This window comes from Taudactylus pleione, unplaced genomic scaffold (genome assembly GCF_031769625.1).
Source record: "Taudactylus pleione unplaced genomic scaffold, aTauple2 ptg000377l, whole genome shotgun sequence".
Classification (NCBI taxonomy): Eukaryota; Metazoa; Chordata; class Amphibia; order Anura; family Myobatrachidae; genus Taudactylus; species Taudactylus pleione.
This window is the reverse complement of record NW_028284778.1, coordinates 3,975,110-3,981,140: the sequence shown is the minus strand read 5'-3', so window position 1 is coordinate 3,981,140 and position 6,031 is coordinate 3,975,110.

Below are 6,031 nucleotides of genomic sequence, written 5' to 3'. Positions count from 1 at the left end.
TTATATATCGACTACCAGATTAAACACATTTTTAAAGGCTATTTCCAAATAGATTATAGCATCAGGTTGTCAGAGCCCCTCCCTTATGAACATCTCATGAAAAGGAAGTTCAGGGCAGAGGGTCTTTGACAACTGCAAACACGCCTTGTGCGGGCAGGAGAGATGGTCTCTCCATCAGGACAGTCAGACATGTTAGTGGATTTACTGGGTCAGTGGGAGCAGAGTTAACATTTCAAATATTAATATTAAATGTTCTAATTTACCCAGAACTAAATGGTTAGTACAGTATTGGGTGGGATTTTCTCTTAACCACTTCACTGGCGTGGTCGTATGTAATGAGATCGGAGCCAGAAGAGCATCCTCTAGAGGTGATTAGAAACGTGTGCTGGGGATGTGTTTTATCTAAGTAAACATGCTGCCCCTATACTGTCTCTCGGCCTTGCTATAAATACGTGTTCCATCTAATGCTGCATGCAACTTTCTGGGCTGAATGCATGCCCTCAGCAAGTACATTACTAGAGTGGGGAGTCAACCAACGGGTTCTGATTATTGATCATAGCCACAGGTACTGGCTGCATGTAGAACAATTTACAGTGCTGAGATCTATTGAGGCTGAATGTATGCCTGCAGCACAACAGACCATAAGAATGTCCAGATGACTGGTGGCGATTAATAACAATTACAAGCCGAAGTCATTAGGTCTAATGAGAGCCACAATCTCTATCTGTATGATTGCAATGCAGCAATACTAACAAACATATAGGTAAATAACTACCTGCCAGAAAATTACAGTGCAGGACCACTGACCTATTACACCTACTGCTGCATATACGTAACTGCGCTGATAGGTACATTAGCAATGTGTAAAGACTACTAAAGGCTCCCAATTATATTTCAAAGCACAGTTTAATGGATTAATGTAATGTTATAGGTGTTTCCCCCCATGGTGCTAATACTTGTGCTGAATGTATGCCTGCAGCACATTTGCATCACAAGGATTTCCAGTTGATCAGCCGCAAACAATAATATTTCTAAGCCACAGACATTTGGTACAAGTTACATTTACACCTTACAAATACTGAGAAAGCATTGGGAGGGACTCATAAGCTATAAGTGGGAGCTGCAGTTTAGGTTTAACTGCACATCCATAGCGTAGCAACTCTAACAATCATAAGAGAACTACCGGTACCTGCTACAAGATTATAGGTACAGATCTATAACCAATATCATTATATAAGTGAGAACGCAACTTTAAGGCTGGAGTTAGCAAGCTTTATAAATTCAATAACTAAGGAAATACTATTTAGGCGGGTGTTTTCCTCTAATCGGTATGTAATGCCGGCAGCTGTATAGCCTCCAGATCGAAGACCGACTGTTCGAAATCCCGACGGGGTGGTAAGTACTCTAACCCTTTCCCTACCCTAACCCTCCCGTAGTGCCTAATCTCCCCCAGTTGGTGCCTAAACCTAACCCCCCTTCCCGCACCCTAAACCTAACCCTCCCTAGGTGGTGCCTAACGCCCCACTTCCCTTAGCCTAACCCTCCCGTGGTGGTGCCTTACCCCAAGTCCCCCAGGGGTTCCTAAAACTAACCCTCTCCCCCGCGGTTAGATAGTAAGTCAACTGGCTTACCTACGTCCGGGATTTCATCGTGGGGGTAATGAGAGGCATTGGGATTCCCACGTCTATCTTTAGTCCCATGGCGGGCTTTTAGTGTCAGGATTTCGGCGGCCGGTATCCTGACTACATCCTGTGTGTGCTGCATAATAAAAGGATAATGATATATTGTATATAAATATATAACAGTTTATAATATATATGGCTGCTTATTTTTTGAGCTAATTACATACTCGCAGCCTAAACATCTGTGAAATCCAATCAACTATCATATGTTGCCCTATCTAGATAGAAAGCATAAGAAGTAAACAAAGAATATATTAAATGCTATTGAGTGTCTCAGGGCTTGAGTGATGCCTGAATCTCTGTTTTCCTCTATTCGACTCAAGCTGCTAACTATTGGCTGACACTTAAGGCTGCTTATTTTGGGGCAATATGTCTGCAGCCATTTCCAACTAAGCAATTAACACACCTATAATGCATTCAAGTATATAGAACAGGCGCATATGCTTCCTTGCTGCTAATTAAAATGTGCAGCTAACATAACACATAACTAACGGACATCAGAGACTGCTTATTCTGGGCTAATTATATGCTCGCAGACACCTAACACTTATACCCCTTTTCCACTAGCTCCAATAACATCGGTTTTTGCACGTGAGGTTGCAGTAACCCGGGTTATTGTGCTGTGTGAAAGGGTCGAGCCGGCATTTCAACCCTGGTCACATGAAGGGTTGAACGCGTGTTCAACCCTGCATGTGATGCAGTGTGAATGGGTAACCCGGGTCGATGGGAACTGGGTCCCATTCTCTGCATAGCTACAGTCAGCGCTTGGAGATCATCTCTAAGCGCCGACTCATCACGTGACGCAGATGGCGTCATTGACCTGGCATTAGTGCCAGCTCGGGTCGTCTGACGGGTCTCAGCCGGGTTGCGCATGAACATAATCCCAGGTGCGACTTGGCATTCTAGTGGAAAAGAGGTATTAGTGAATGCCCATGATACCGCTCTGAATAATACATAACTAACGGACATCTGAGACTGCTTATTCTTGGCTAAATATAATCCTGCGGTTATCTAATATTTAATGAATACCCGTGACACAGCTTTGTAAGAAATCTATTTCAAATCACTGTATATTGGAGCTATGCACATACATAACTTTTGCAGGTTACCGAATTAAAACTATATAAATTGATCACTTTAGAATGAATTGTCTCCACACAAGGACATGTTAAATATATTACACATATTACATATATAAAAAAAATCAAAACATATGATATTATTTCAACAGCATAGTAAATAAAGTGTACACAATTAATGCAGTCCAATGACAACACAGTGGTAAGACAAGAAATATAAGTTTATCAATAAATAAGAGGTGTTGAGATACTGTAAATACGACTAGCAGGATGTCAATTTAGAAAGGATACGATCCAACAAGCTGATGCAGACATTGTGCAACATTGTATCATTTTATGACAGTGGTTTTTGAAACAGTTGCTGGTTACATACATAAGGCCTGATTCAGCCTGGGTCACTATTCTGCTTATACGCACGCAACTGCATTGCTAATATCAGCAGTGCTATTTAAATGTGTGCACTCACATTGCGATTGTAGCCTGGCATAAGGACGTCTGTAATGTTGTACCGATGTTTTCTCAGTCTTGCTAATTATTGTGGATGTGAGTAAAGGGAAGGCAGTGGCTTTATGTAATGCTGAACGTCTCCGTCTTGTGCTGCGGTGGCATTGCGATCGCCATAATTTGCATAATTTCACGGCGGCCGGGTGCGTGCGTGCGCAATCTTGCGATACATGCTGAATCAGGTCCATAGTCAGACATTGGGTATTTGGTTGGATCTGTTAGGTAAAGCTGGTGGGGGTCACAGACAAGGAAAAGGGAAGGCTTTTTCCCAATTGACCAAGCCCTGGCTTAACAGTTGATTAGATCATGTTAACTGTAGGAAATTTTTAGGGCAGGGGTGCTGAACACAGAGGAGGACACATCTGTGCACACCAAAGCAGAACCGTAAGTACACATTTTGGTGACCTGTGTACATAAAGAACATTGGTGCCGCCATCCACAACTGAAGGACGGAGAGTGCGTGCCTTTGGCTTGCGGAAAAAAACAACAGGTGTGGTCTCACTGGGAAGGGGTGTAACCACACAATAGTACCCCCAATTCAAATTATGTCACAGTAGTGCCCCTTAAGGTGCCCACACACATAGCGACATTTTACACGATTTGGCCGATTTCGACGAATCGTGACGACGAATCGGGTAAAAAAAGTACAAATCGTGAGTTTATACTCACGAGCACGATGCCGATGCGCGTCCCCGCTCGTCGTACATCGCATCTTCTGATCTGCCGTGCTGTAGGGCAGATTAGCCAACCTGGGATACAATGCACTGGCTGCAAGATAGATCTTTAGTCAGATTGGACATTTTTAACTCCAAATCGTGATCACGATGGCAAGGGAGCTCCCGTGAAAGTTCATGAGGAAATTGGCCATAAAATCGTATCGTGAGGACATCGTTATGTGTGTGGGCACCTTAAGTCACATTACACTGCACAGTAGTGCCCCTTCGTCACATTATACCACACAGTAGTGTACCTTATTCACATTATGCCACACAGAGCCCAGTCATGTTATGCCACACAGTAGTACTCCTTATAAACATGCCATACAGTGCCCCTTATACATTATGCCACACAGTAGTAGTGCACCTTATATATTATGCCACACAATAATAACCCTTACACATTATGTCACACACAATAATACCCCTTATACCATGCCACACAGTAATGTCCCTTACACATTATGCCACTACCCCAGTGTCCCTCCAGCAGCCTCTTACCTCCGCTCCCCCTTTGTGTCATCAGCTGCAGCAGGTATATTTAGTGCCGGGCCACCAGCATGCAGCCGCAGCCATGGAGAGACAGCACCGCCGACATTTGGAATCTGGTGCTACTGCTGATTGGCTGCTAGTCGTGAGCTCCAATTGGCTCACGACTGGCGCCAGATTAAAAATGATGGCGGAGCTGTCTCATAAGGGCCGCCGCTGCTGTGGCTGCATGCCGGTGTGCCAGCTGTAATCAGCTGGCACACCGGTAAGCAGACACGGTCTGCTTACCATGTACTAAACCTTAGATATCAAATAACCTTTATTACACAACATTAATAATTACTGCATAAACCTTGAATATTACAATTTAATGCTAGGGAACCTTTTATGTAAGTGTGCAGTGTGTAAGTATTGGGGAATTGGGAAAAGACGCTAGTTAGCGTTGTGCGACTATGTGTTTTGTGGAGTACATTATGGTGCATGTCTTGGGATAATTAGTTTATATGTTTTAGCGACTGTATGTATTTATGTGGTGAGGACTTTTAACTTCTTTCTATTCCGTGGGAATCGCACAACGCTAAATAATAGCATCGCCGTATGTACTTATAGTGGCGAGTTTCACTAAAATGGCGCTGGGCGGCTAGTCGCAAAATGGCATCTCATTGCCATTCGCAAAATTGCGTCGCGCAGATCTGATTTTAAACCGATTCTGTCTCAGCCAATTATCCGGCTTCGACAGAGTGGATGAAAGTTTGGTGACATCAGAGAAAGGATCCTGATGTTGGGAAACAGTTTGAATCTGAGGGGTGAATATAAACGGAGGAATCATGACCAGGGCCGGCTCCAGGGGTAGCCGCGCCTTGTGCTGCCCGGGTGATGGTCGCCCCCTGTAGACATGCGCGGTGAAGCCATGTGTGCCCGAAAATGGGGGTGTGGCCTAATTACCATAGGCCACACCCCCTAAATGATGTTATTTAGGGGAGTGTCCACAAGGCACGCCTCTTGTGTATCGTCAGGCTGGGGGGAACAAAGCACTTCGTCACTAGCTGGACTTCCCCCAGCCCTCTCCCAGCACTCCGGGGTCCGGCACCGCCGCGGCGGTGGGGGTACCCAACCTCCCGACCAGACCACCCACGGGCCACTTCGGACCACAAGTGCAACAGCGGGACAGTGCTGTCCCATTGAAATTGGGATATTGGGGAGGGGTGCGCCCAGTATGGAGTGGTGTCCCTGTTTGACCGCACAGGTCGAACACCCCAAGAGCCGGCCCTGATCATGACACCCAGGTAGGGGACTTAAGGGACTTAGGCCCTCATTCAGAGCCACTCGCTAGCGGCAGTACGCTCGTTCCGAGCGATGTTCGCACATATGCGTACGGATCGTTATACGCATGCGCGAACCAGTCAGTGCGGCCGAAATTCATGTGCTCGCAATATAGCGAATGCCTGCTATTTTGAGTGACAGAATGAGGCGTATGTGGGTGGTAACAGGGGAAGGTGCTTGAAAATGGGGAGTGGAGATCCGAACGCAGGCGTGCTTAAAGGTCAAAACGGGCGTTTTA